The sequence below is a fragment of the Lynx rufus genome, unplaced genomic scaffold (assembly GCF_022079265.1).
Source record: "Lynx rufus isolate CCGP_SWC_20201006 ecotype Redwood Valley unplaced genomic scaffold, mLynRuf1.p SCAF_4, whole genome shotgun sequence".
NCBI classification, from domain to species: domain Eukaryota; kingdom Metazoa; phylum Chordata; class Mammalia; order Carnivora; family Felidae; genus Lynx; species Lynx rufus.
Window position 1 is genome coordinate 90,419,535 of NW_025814856.1, and position 14,183 is coordinate 90,433,717.

A 14,183-nucleotide genomic window follows, 5' to 3' on the forward strand; every position below is an offset into this window, starting at 1 on the left:
TGTGTGTGTGTGTGTGTGTGTGTGTGTGTGTGTGTGTGTGTGTGTCTAAGCTTGGAAATACAATTGAGAAATAATGTGAGAAGAGATACTAGAATAACTTCAGGTTTGCTATAAGACTCTCCCAAATGACTACATTTTGGTGGGTGGATAGCTTTTGATCAATTAAATACCATCTTTTTATAGATTTTCCTGATACTCTGCAAGAAGAGTTGATCTTTTCTAATATCTTAGAATACTAGGTTTCTCATATGATTTCATATCATAGTCATTTAGGTACATAATTTACATGTAGTCCTAGGAAAAAGTTGAGAAAATATCCATGACTTCTTAGCTCCATATCCTTGGTTCAGAATCCTGCATATTATAAAAAAAAATTAAAAATAATTTTAAAAAGACAATCAAGACATAAATTGTATCAATAATTTGAATGCTTTGAAATGTGATCAGCTTAATTACATACGTTTGTAAGGAATACATGTGGAAAGCAAGAGGTGAATAGTAGTGCTATGCCCATTGTTTTAAACTAAGAACTAGAAATGATTTATATAATGGTGTAAATTAAGTAAAAGATTATCACAAGAACAAAGTGATAGAAACAAACATACGTCAGAAAATTAACCCTGAATAACTAACTAAACATATAAGTGTAGTATTAGTTTTAGAATGAAATATGGAAGGTTAAACACAAAAGAAAGGGGCATAAAAAGTGCATGCTGTGACTAAGCAAGGGGTTTTAAAAATGTTAAAAGACATCTTGTTAAGTGATAAAGGGGACAAGCTAAAGAGATACTTTTAGCACGAGGAAGAGGCTTGGAACTTGTTCCCTTCTGCCCTGTGTCCTATGGGAAGAAACACTTGCCTATTCTCCTGGGATCTCCCTTGCAGTAGTTAAGCAAGAGCATAAATAGTGTGGGGACGTAGAAAACAACAAGGTTGGAGGGCTCACTCTAGGTAACGCCAATATTCAGAAGTTAGGGAGCAGAAGAGGAATTATCCAGAGACTGGGTGGGAGTGACAGATGAATTGGGAGGAGTCCAGGAGATGGTCAAGCTACTGGAAGCAGAAAGGTACTTCCAGGGGTGCCTGGCTGGCTCAGTCAGTTGAGCATCCAACTTCCGCTCAGTTCAGGATCTTGCAGTTCATGGGTTCAAGTCCTGGCCTGTGCTGACAGCTCAGAGCCCGGAGCCTGCTTCAGATTCTGTGTCTCCCTGTCTCTCTGCCCCTCCCCTGCTCATTCTCTCTCTCTCTGTCTCTGTCTCTGTCTCTCTCTCTCTCTCTCTCTCTCTCAAAAATGGATAAAAGAGGAAGTCAAGAACTGAGAACTGACCATTGGATTTAGTAAGAGTTGGTTGATAATTTTGGAGAAGGTGAAATTTGGGGAAATGGTAAGATAGAGGACAAATTAAAGATACTTTATGAAAAAATTGAGAAAAAAATTGGAAGACCTATACCTCCAGCGCTTGCTGGAGAAGAATGTGAGGTCAAAGGAGATATCTGTATGTGTGTTGTTAAGAGAGGATGAGGGAAAGAGAAAATTTCAGTAAGAAACACAATTTTTATTTTTTAAACTGTGATTTTGTATATGTCTTAAAATGGAAGAGTCAAATACTTTGAAGACAATATGAGGAAATCTTCATGAGATTATGAAGGCTTTTACTCAGAGTATGTAATTATAGGTCAATTAATATATGAATTAATTGTCTTAGTAACTGACAAGCCGTGCCTCTTAAATAAAAACTTCCTATAAAAACTTTAACATTTCAGAAGATGAGTGGTTATTAATGGAAAAGACACATTTGCATAATATTTGATGTTTTTGTATCCTAAAGTGCTTACTTTCTCGGGCTTATTTTGCATAAAAAAATGAGAACTACCACGACTCGCACAGATTAAATAACACCCTGAAAAAAAAAAAAATGAGAACTGCAATGCTTTCATTTTTCAACACAAAACAAAAACAAGATAAAAAGGGGCTTGTGAAATTGCTTAAGGCTTTTTTTTCCCCTCTAAGTCACTGACCTGTACCTCTTACTCCCTCAAGTTTGACTGGATAAAACTACATAATACAGTGTATTGGTTGACGTATTAGTTAATCCAAAGATAGGTATGTACTATTTCCTGTTCCTTATGAATATCATATGCTAAATAACGATTCTACTCACCCTAGATATGTACATATCTGTTCCACTGAGAAGCTAAGTTCTGTTCCACTGAGCAGGTCTGTTCCACTGACAACCTAAGAAAAGTAATAATCAATTTTAACTTTATTCTTACTGTGCCAGATTTCTATTACTATCACCTCTGATTATAAATGAACTGTTTATAGGGACGCCTGGGTGGCTCAGCCAATTGAGGGACCGACTTTGGCTCAGGTCATGATCTCACGGTTTGTGAGTTCAAGCCCTGCGTCGGGCCCTGTGCTGACAGCTCAGAGCCTGGAGCCTGCTTGGGATTCTGTGTCTCCCTCTCTCTCTGCCCCTCCCCCACTCATGCTCTGTCTCTCTCTGTCTCAGAAATAAACAAACATTTTTTTTAAAAAATAAATGATACACACACACACACACACACACACACACACACATTCCCCAATTTCAGTCCTCATTATTTAAGTATACTATGATATTCAAGTACTGATATTTTCTGGATTATCCGCATTTCATTAAAACATTTAACTCTTGCCAAAGCCTTCAACTCTTAGGAATTCCCATGGGGGATTAAAAAATAGGATGAAACCAATAAACTTCCACTGCTTTTATAAACTTAAAACTGTATTTTCTGCCAGGTTCTGGACTACTTAATCACCATGCCTGAAAGGCTAGGGATCTACCCAAAATTTCTTTACCTGTAACTTAAACGTAGGGCTGAATTAACCTGCTGCTCCTCCCCTCCTCCTTCCCCTCCTCTCCCTCCTCCTTCTCTCTCTGTCAAAATAAACAAACTTCAAAAAAATTACAAAAAACATTGTATCAAATATTTCAAAGTTGCTAAAAGAGTCTTACAAGTCCTCATTACAAGAAAAAAATTATAACTATGTATGGAATGTGTGTCAACTAGACATCGTATTGATCATTTTGGCACATATATAAATATCAAATAAGCATGTTATATACCTGAAACTAATATTATGTCTTATGTCAATTATACCTCAGTTACAAAATTACTATCATCAATGATATAAATTGCTATTGTGTGCTTACTGATGTAATGCAATGAGAAGGGCGCAGAATCGCTATTATTATATTACTGGAGATACACAACATGAATCCAGTCATGAAGACATACAAACCCAAACTGAGGGACATTTTACAAATGTAATGCCTTGTGCTCTTTCAGAATTATGAAAGATACAAAAAAGCAAAAACAGAAACAAAAACAAAAACTAAGGAACTATTCTAGATTAAAGGAGAATAGAGATGTTTCTACGAAATGCAACGCATGATGATTCAATCCATTATCCAGAACGATCCAAACCATACTGAGGGGGAAAAAACGTCAGGTGGACATTTAGAAAATACTTGGAATTGGAATCCGCACTATAAATTATGCCAGAGTATGTATCAATATTAATTTATATGATTTTGGTATTTTTAGTTTGTTCATAAAAGAATATCCTGGTTCCCCAGAAATAGGTACTAAACTGTCACTGGGTAAGAAATAAATTGCTAGGGGGACTTGGGTGGCTCAGTCAATTGAGTGTCCAACTTTTGCCTGCAGCTGAAGTCATGATCCCAGGATCATGGGATGGAACCCCACCTTGATCAGGGTGGAGCCTGCTTGAGATATTCTCTGTCTCTGTCTTTGTCTCTCTCTGTCTCTCCCCCGCCCCATCCCTCTCTCAGTCATGCTATCATGTGCTCTAAAATTATATATATATATATATATATATATACATTATATAATGTAAATATTTTCTTTTTAAATTATATATATATATACATATATGTGTATATATATAAAATATATATATTTACATTATATAATGTAAATATTTTCTTTTATATATATAAATATATAAATATATAATACATTATATAATGTAAATATTTTCTTTTTTAATTTTAACGTTTATTCATTTTTGAGACAGAGAGAGACAGAGCATGAACGGGGGAGGGCCAGAGAGAGGGAGACACACAATCTGAAACAGGCTCCAGGCTCTGAGCTGTCAGCACAGAGCCCGACGCGGGACTCGAACTCACGGACCGTGAGATCATGACCTGAGCCCAAGTCGGCCGCTTAACCGACTGAGCCACCCAGGCGCCCCTTTTAATTTTATATATATATATGTGTATATATACACATATATATATATATATAAAATTAAAAAAGAAAATACTTACATTACTCTCAAATGAAAAGAATTATAGATACTTACAGAGGAGGCAAACATTGTAAAATGTCAGTATCAGAGAATATAGTAAACAGTATACTGGAGTTCTTTGTCCTAAGTTGAAACCTTCCCTACAAATTAAAAATTATATAAAACAAAACAAAAAAAATATTCTTTATTGGCCATCTGAGTCTATGGGAGAGAGTCTCCCTTTGGACTACAATTTTTTAGCGTGTTGCATCAGGTCTATCAGTCTAACCCAGTCACTAAATTATTTTTAAATGTTGGTTACTTCTAACATTCCCTGTATCACCCTGCAAATGCATGTAGCCAGGAAAAAGAAACTCTATGGTTCCTAAAACCTCAATTCAAAATAAAAAATCCACGTAACTCACTTTTCCCGATCTGAATGTACCTCTAAGCAGGACACAGGCCAGGCAAAGCATCTCTGGTTAGGGTTGTTTTGATATTTGTCTTCTTACATCTGTGTCCCTACCTTATTAATGGAGGATTGACAGTGTGAACCCAACAAGGTTATTCTGTGTTACACTGTATATTCTTGGCTCCTTTGTCCTAAATTAATTGATCATATCCTTGTGGATCTATTTCTGGGCTCTCTATTCTCTTCCATCGACTTACGTGGCTGCTTTTATGTCAATACTATACTGTTTTAATTGCTATAGCTTTGGAACAGAGTTTGAATTCGGGGGGCATGACGTCTCTGGCTTTGTCCTTCTTAAGATTGTTTTTGGTGGTGATACTTTTAACTACGTAGTTAAAATAGAATCTACCGTGTTATTAGACAGTGAAGTTATTATTTTTCTCGTTGCAATTAGTATGTTTGTGGAGTAGGTATTTAGATGCTGTGTAACAAACTTTTTTTCATCAAACATGACCACAGCTGATTTATCATCTTCTGATTACTCTGGTCAGAATCCGTTCTTATTAGCATGTTTGTGAAATAGTCGTTTTTCTAACTCCATCATTGCTTGTGCATTTTGGTTAGCATTCCTTGGAAAAGAACAACTTTCTCTTCTCCAACATGAACTTAAACATATTGTTACGTTCTTTAAAATAAAAGATGAATTGCTAGACATTTTACTAAATCTGCCTTTACTTATTATGGTTCTGAAAGATTTTTACCAGCATACTAATACATGATGCAGACATAAATGACCTAACAGAAAAATGAAATATCATTCCTGTTTGTAGCCCATTGTGTGTTGCTTAAAAAAACAGAGTATAAACAACTTGAAAATTCTTACTAATATAATGGTACAAAAAAGTAGCTAGCTGTAATTGAAATGTACATAAATCAATGGCTGATTTAAACCCTCAATAATAAGTTGTCTTTAATAAAAATAAAACAGTATATAACACAATAAGTCATTTTTCATGGGTAAGAAAATATAAATATTTAATAGTTTAACCAAATAAGTATTACTTTAAAATAAAATTACTAAATTATACTACTAAATATGGAACTATTTATAAAATGGAGAAATGTATGCTCCTGAATACAAAGATTACATATTATTAAGGTGAATCTTCCCACATTAGTTTTTGAGTGATAATTAGAATCCAAATCCTAAAATATATTTTTTCTTCAGAGAGAGATATAGAGGATACATTAGTATTTCTTTTGGAAATTTTATTTGGATGAATAGCTAATATAATTTCTTTGAATGAACAGTTAATATAGCTCTATGTACTAAACATTACAACATAGTTAAAATAGTGTGGCACTTGATCTTAAATGCATATCTACCGGTGAGAGTAATATCCACATATTCCTGGAAGAAACAATGCTCACAATGAAATGAGATAAAATCCCACTGTTTGTTACAAGTTACCTTTGGACTTTTAGTTGGGTCACTTCTTCATGGTGTTGGCTCTCTTACACATAGTAAATTCGTACATTTCCCAGACCCTTGGGCACTAAACAAACACATACAAAATCCTCTCAGTAACCACACAAATACCCCCTAAACTGACAGTCGAAGGCAAACATTTTTTTCAGAATATATAATCAGACAATTTCTTGGATAAAGAGCAATAGATGTAGTTTTGAGGGGACTACTCATAATTTGAATGATTTTTGTATAGATCTTATCCAACTGTATAGACTTGTAACAATCTCAGTGAAAGAAAGTATAGTTTTTTACTTTCCTTTCCCTTGTATTGATCGATTTCCTTCAATCCGATTATCCACAGGTTTAGCATTGAGATTAAATGATTGAATGCAGTTGAAAAAGAGTGTTGAGGGCCATAAATAGCCCTCCAAAGGGAAGATTTTTGTATTACTGATGACTTCAGGTGAGTGGTTCCAATATATTTTTTGTGGGGAGCATAGCAACCAGTGAAATAAAAACGGAACAATCTTGTTAGTGCCTCGGAGTTTACGTAATTATTTTAATATCTTAGTAAGATAGCTTTCTAATGAAATGGGACAAATGCCAATCAGATTTTAAATAATCTATAGACATAAAATCACTCTTCCCACACATGTACAGGCATGCCATTTTATTAAGCTACTCATAAAAAATAAAAGTCTTCGAAATTAAAAAAAAATCACTAGAAGTGATATGAAGCAGTCTCCATATGTCATCTGATCAATGCAAAATTGCTGAAAACAAAAAGTCCAAGAGCTTTGGCAAAGAAGGAATCCACGTCATGGATCTATCAACTTCTTCCTTGGGGAGTTTTAGTAAAACCAGACTCAGACATCAATGGTGTATCTAAATGAAATATTAGAAAAAAGTCCAAAGAAGAAAATTATTAAGAAGGATATTATTTTATTTAAACAATTATAACTCTTGCAAGTTATAGAAATTTGTGTATCGGTCATACCATGGTACCTATTTTTTTCAGCAATGAAAATATTTGAATGCTTTCTCCTGCAGGAGTTACTATTGAGAATGGAAAATAATTTAACTGAATTCGTCATTTTTTTAATGACATAATTTTCCCCCATGATTTTAAATCTCCAAGAATCTATTTATTTCTTAGCCCTACACTGGACATTAACAGAGCTCAGATTTCCACCTTTCATGTCATTCAGAGTATACTATGCACAGTGAACTCTACTATTTCGTTCTCATGAGCGCTGCAGTCATTTAAGAATGATTCTTGGTGTTACTGTGAAACTGCTTTTCATAGGGCTCATTGAATGAGCAAAGTTGTGAATGGCTGACAATGTATAAGGAACACTTTTCATGTCCATAATAGCTTTTAGTTTATTCAGTTTTGACTCCTATGCTTGTCTTATTTAGTATGTTATCCTTTGAGGGTGGCAATAAAGTAAATATGGTCTCTTTTATAAACGAGAAATGGGGCACTTAGAAAGCTTACGAGAACTATGGTTCATGGGGCTGGTTTCTGCAGAGATAAGCTCAATATCAAATTCTAGGACTCTTACCTTTTACCAGTTAAATATTCTTAAATTTGTGCCCCAAGGGTATATAGCTCAAGGAAAACTCTCCATTCCCTGTAATTTTATGAAGGAAGGTAGTTCTAGACCATGGGAATGTTCTGAAATAGAACAGATAGGATTATTTCACAGAGAAGCAATATCTATTAAAAATAATAGTTACTTGGGGGTGCCTGGGTGCTCAGTCGGTTAAGTGTCTGACTCCTGATTATAGCTCAGTTGATGATCTCAGAGTTTTGTGAGTTCGAGCCCTGCATCAAGCTCTGTGCTGACAGCCTGAAGTTGGCTTGAATTTCTCCCTCTCTCTCTGCCCCTACCATGCTCTTCTTCTCTCTCAAAATAAATAAATAAAATAATAGTTACTTGATATATCTATTTCAAATCCACCTATTTATAATTTTTAAAAGAGAAACTATTAAAATAAGAATCAAGGTAAAAAGCATTAATAAGCAGGAATGAATCCTAATTTATGATCTAAGTCAATGTGAAATATTTATGTATATTAATACCATGTAAGGCATTTAAAATAAAGCTTTGAAAACAATCTACATTTTCTAAATCCTAGAGTAGAATGGGTTGTGCAGTTGTTAATTACAAAAAAAAATGTTAGTACTTATGGTAGAAACTACAGTAAATAATAAAACATTATTTTTTAAAATTTATGTTTTTTGAGTGATAGCTAGTGGGGGAAAGGCAGGGAAAGAGGGAGACAGAATCCCAACCAACCAGGCCCCTGGCTGTCAGAGCAAGGCTGGATGCAGGGCTCCAACTCACAAATAGTGAGATCATAACTTGAGCCAAAACCAAGAATTGGATGCATAACTGACTGAGCCACCCAGGTGCCCCTAAAACATTATTTGTTAAACAGCTGAACTAAAAAAAAAAAAAAAAAAAAAAAAAAAAAAAAAAAAAAAAAAAAAAAAAAAAAAAAAAAAAAAACAACTTATAAAGCAAATAATACAGAAAGACAAAACATTAAAATTGAAGACTGGCTGAATTTTTGAGAAAAAAAAAAAACTGTTTTCTCAAATTTGTATCAATAATATGTATTCATTATATTACATCTAGTACCATACTGCATAAGGCGAATCCACTTTAGTTGATAGATCATTTTTTAAGATATTTTTATCTGGGGCGCCTGGGTGGCGCAGTCGGTTAAGCGTCCGACTTCAGCCAGGTCACAATCTCGCGGTCCGTGAGTTCAAGCCTCGCGTCAGGCTCTGGGCTGATGCCTCAGAGCCTGGAGCCTGCTTCCGATCCTGTGTCTCCCTCTCTCTCTGCCCCTCCCCCGTTCATGCTCTGTCTCTCTCTGTCCCCAAAATAAATAAACGTTGAAAAAAAAAAAGATATCTTTATCTTGTTGTTAATCCTATAATCAAAGTGTCAAAAATTCAACTTGGGGCATTCAGGCAAATCCTGTTTGTAGTTAATAATGTGGTGTATTTGAGAAGTATTGTTTTAGACATTATACTTCAATAAGTGGAGTTTAATTATTAGGGTTTCTATGGCAGTAAAAGACCTAATTATCTCAAGGGAGAATAAAAATAGGATGCATTATGTAAACTGCCTTGCAAGAGGCCAGGTCAATTACTCTTAGCAATGGGAGTCAGACCTAGGTTAGTGGTTTTTTACAAAAACTTGTCTGTGTTGGGCATGTTTATTTCATTTCTCCTTGTATTTCTAATTCTCCAGTGATCTTACTCTCTCCTAGACCTCAGCCACCACTGCCAAGTTCAAAACTTAGACTTTGGCATTCCAATAAATAGTAAGTTCTCTAAAAGAAAAAAATCACTCTCCCCATTTCCTGAATTTCGATAGCAATCCCAATTCACTATAGAATTTATTGATCTAACTAAATTTTATTATTCCTCACTTTTCTTATATTTTCACCTTACTCTTGCACCTAATTCAGGTTTCATTGACCCCTATTTATAGTCTCAAGTCTCTGAACCAATCTAGCCTATGACACTTCCTTGGGATAACTTCAATCTTGGTTGAATGAATTTCTCCATTTAATTTATGGTTTCTCTGTATAGTTAAATGTGTTTAGAATCAAATCTCCATTCTTAATTATTTTAAATACAGGATTATTATTTTTGCTAACACATTTTTAGGCCAACACTGATATCAAATTAGTTTATGTATTTATTTTTTTAATTTTTTTTAACGTTTATTTATTTTTGAGACAGAGAGAGACAGAGCATGAACGGGGGAGGGTTAGAGAGAGAGGGAGACACAGAATCGGAAGCAGGTTCCAGGCTCTGAGTCATCAGCCCAGAGCCGGACGCGGGGCTCGAACTCACGGATCGTGAGATCGTGACCTGAGCCAAAGTCGGACGCTTAACCGACTGAGCCACCCAGGCACCCCTCAAATTAGTTTAAAATGTGGGTTAAACATAAGCAAAATGAAACATTTTCTTAAAAGTATGAATATCTATCTTAAACACTAAAAAGTAATCTGAAGAAGTTGCTTTTGCTCTGAATATATTTGCCAATCATGAAATAAAGCTAAGGAAATAAACTGTAGTGGTGAAGGCTCAAAAGGCCAAGGGGACCTAAATCCATTCTAATAAACTCTGACCCCCCAAACTTGGGAGGGATGGAAAGCTACCCATACATAATCTAGGCACAGGACATTTGGACTGCACCCTTTAGGATAATAAGATTATAGGTGTCCTTTCAGGAAAACTTATAGTTCTGATTAGAGCATGGTGAGGGTTGGGGGAAGCTGAATCTTTGCCCCAAGAGATTTTCAACCCCTGGCCAGATAGTACATGAATTTACTTGATTGAGTAGTCAAACAGTTGTGAAGCATGGATTTATTTAAACTTTTTCTGTTTAAATTGTGAAGCATGGATTTATTTAAACTTTTTCTGTCAGTACCTCAGGTACTTGGTTAAAGCAAACAAAAATGCAAATACTCTCTGGAAAAGAGGCCTTATTTTAAACCTAGGGTAGTCTAGAAGTCATTGTTAAGGTCATCACAGAGCACCAGGCAAAGAAAACCAAGCACAAGACAAAATGTTACCATGACTGAATTCAAGCAATCATGATAAAGATAAGGAGTTAATGCAAAACAAAGTGAGAGTCAGACGTTGAAATTATTAGACCAGATAGTAAAATATACGTGCATGTAATATTTTTAAATACATTAAAGGAAAACAAAACTTCTCCAGAGAACTGGAACCTATAAAATCACAATGCAGATCTAAAACAATGACTAGGGGTACCTGGGTGGCTCCATTGGTTAAGCTTCTGACTTCTTTAATTGCTGCTCTCAGGTCATGATATGGTTGGTGAGATCCCGCCTCATGTCTCGCTTCAGGCTTCAGGCTTGTGCACAGAGCTTGCTTGGGATTCTCTTTCCCTATCTCGGGCCCTCCCCCACTCACTCATATTCATTCATATTCATTCTCTCTCTCTCTCTCTCTCTCTCTCTCTCTCTCTCTCTCTCTCTCTCAAAAATAAACTTAAAATACAAAAGCAACCTAAATTCTAAGTATATGTAATTATTCATAGATAGGACGTGGCGAAATGCCATTAACCAAAATAATTAGAAAATCTTATATGGAAGTTACGGAGATAAGTACCTTACAGAAAGTAGAGTAAAGCTTACAACTTCTTATAAGGAAAGACAGGATCGGAGAATAGTAATTCGCTATCTTTAATGTACTGAAAGAAAATTACTTCTACAAATGAAAATGAATTAGAGAAAGTTGAGAGCATATAAATGAGAGAGTCTGGGATCAGCAGACGTTTACTGCAAAGTGATGATGTACATAAATGTATAAATATCAAATACATATAACAATAACAACTAGTGGAGGTTTTAGAAAGGCAACTGAATTGGAAATATAAAACAATAATGACAAGTTATTTGAACGGGTTTAAATGAAGCTGATGTGTTCTAAGGTCTTTGGTTTGAGAAACAGAAGTATTAATTTTACATCGGTAATGATGGATGTTGTATTTTCTATTGAGTGAAGAAAAAGACTGGAATATGAGTAAGACTTCAAATAGTTGAAGAAAAAAACCAAAAAGGCTCAGGATGAAAGAGAAAAAAGCAAAAAAAGAATGAGCAAGAACAATAGTAAGCATAAAATAAAATAAAAGATTTAAACCTTGGTGTATCAAAAACCATACTACATGAAGGTGGATTCAATGCTTCAGTTAAAGAGAAAATACACAGTTGATATGAAAAACTACAAATATGCAACATTCAAAAAAAGACATATGTTCCACATTAGAAAATAGAAAGGTTGATAGTAAAACGTGGAGGGATATACCAGGCAAACAGCAACGAAAAGAAATATAGTGTAGTTGTATTAATTTAAAATAGACTCTAAGGCAAAAAGCATTTTTTTTCTTAGATAAAGGATCACATCACTGAAAATTAAAGTTTAGTCCACCAGTAAGGCATAACAATTTTGCATTAGTCTAAATTCCAATGGATTTATGTCATGAGGAGCAAGTTCTTCACTAACACTACAAATAAGCCTGAAAGTAATAATAACAAAAATTTAGTAAAAGCTTTCTATTGTAAATTAAGGAATGTGTACATTATCATTGGTTGTAAGAAAATCATAATAATTTTTTTTTAAAAAATTGAATAAACAAGAATGAAACTATACTCTGACACTTGTGCGATTTAGTTATAATAGTACTTACAGGGAAACATGCCTTCAGTCCTACATGGACAATTGATATATGACAAAGATGTTATGGTAGATCAGCCAGAAAAGAAGGGCCTCTTGAAAAAATGTGCTGAAAAAATTGGATATACTTATGGAAAAATATGATATAGAACGATTTCCAAACAACATATAAAAAATTGGTTACAGATGGATTCCAGAACAAACTATGGAAACAAAACTATAAAGTTTTAACAAAATATTATATGAGACTATCTTCACAATTTTAATATAGAGAAGAATTTCTTAGGCAAAAAAATAAGAGATAATCTTCATTATACTAAGTCAAAAACTTGTGTTCATCCAGAGAAGACCACATTAGCATAAGAGTCGTGGAATGAATGGTGTTTGTAATATGTGTCACTCATAAAAGAGGAGATTTTAGAATTCCAACAAATCTCTCAACATACACAGAAAATCAAATAGGAAAATGGAAAAAAAAATTGAACAAGGAATTGAACAAGGAAAACACGCACTAAGTTGATGATAGATATAAGTGAGATATAAGGTGTGTATAGCTGTGGCTATAATCATGAGTTGTAAGAAAATACGGAATTTCAGGAGTAAATCTGTAGAGATAAAAAGCAGAAGTAAGGCTGGAAGTGGCAATGGAGAGGGACTGCAATGGCCATGAAGGATGTTCTTCAAGTGAAAGGAATGTTTTAAAACTGTATAATGATGGGGCCCTGCGGTGGCTCACACGATTAAGCATCTGACTCTTGATTTCAGTTCAGGTCATGATCTCACAGTGGGTGGGTTTGAGCCCCACATTGGGCTTTGCGCTGACAGTACAGAGCCTGCTTGGGATTCTCCGTCTTCCTCTCCCTCTCTCTCTGCCCCTCCCACCTCTCAAAATAAATAGTAAACATTAAAAAAAAAGTTTAATAAGAAATTGTACAATGATGGGACACCTGGGTAGCTCAGTCAGTTGAGCATCCAACTTCAGCTCAGGTCATGATCTCATGGGTTCATGAGTTTGAGTTTGAGCATTGGGCTCTGTGCAGTCAGTGCAGTCTGCTTCGAGTCCTCTGTCCCCCTCTCTCTCTGCCCCTCCCCTGCTCGCACTCTGTCTAAAAAATAAACATTAAAAAGTGATAATAATAATAAAATTGTGTAATGGTGAGAAAACGTATCACCATATTGATATGTGCTGCGAAACTCAATAAATTTACTAAAAATCTTTAATTAGTTCACACTTGAAACAAGTGAATTTTATGCCATGTAAATTAAACCTCAGTAAGCTGCTAAAATATTTTTTTTTAATATTGTGGACCAACAAACTTATCATGCTGCTAAGAATGTAAATCAGAATAACTGCGAAAAATAGACGTACTCTACTAACCATGGTAATACACCTATGACCCAGCACTGCCAGTGATAGGATATATACTGGAAATTATTTTGCCCATCTGCAAGAGTTTATCTGAATAAAAAGTGTCACAGGACTAAGGTTTGTAACTACTTTGCTACAAAAAGTTACTTAACAAACATCAACGTAAATAATAAACCAGTTCAATTCAAGAGCATGCTACTGACATAAAGCTTTGCTCCACGCTTATTTGGTTCAAAGACCTTCAAAATAAGATTACATGTTTGGCAACACATAAATCTTGTCTGGGAGTACATAGGTGGTAAGACTACAAATCTACACAGTGATATCAATCATGATCGTAGAAGGGAGAGAGAAGGAGGGTTAAAACCACTGTGAACAATGTGGATGATTCTGGTAGTAATG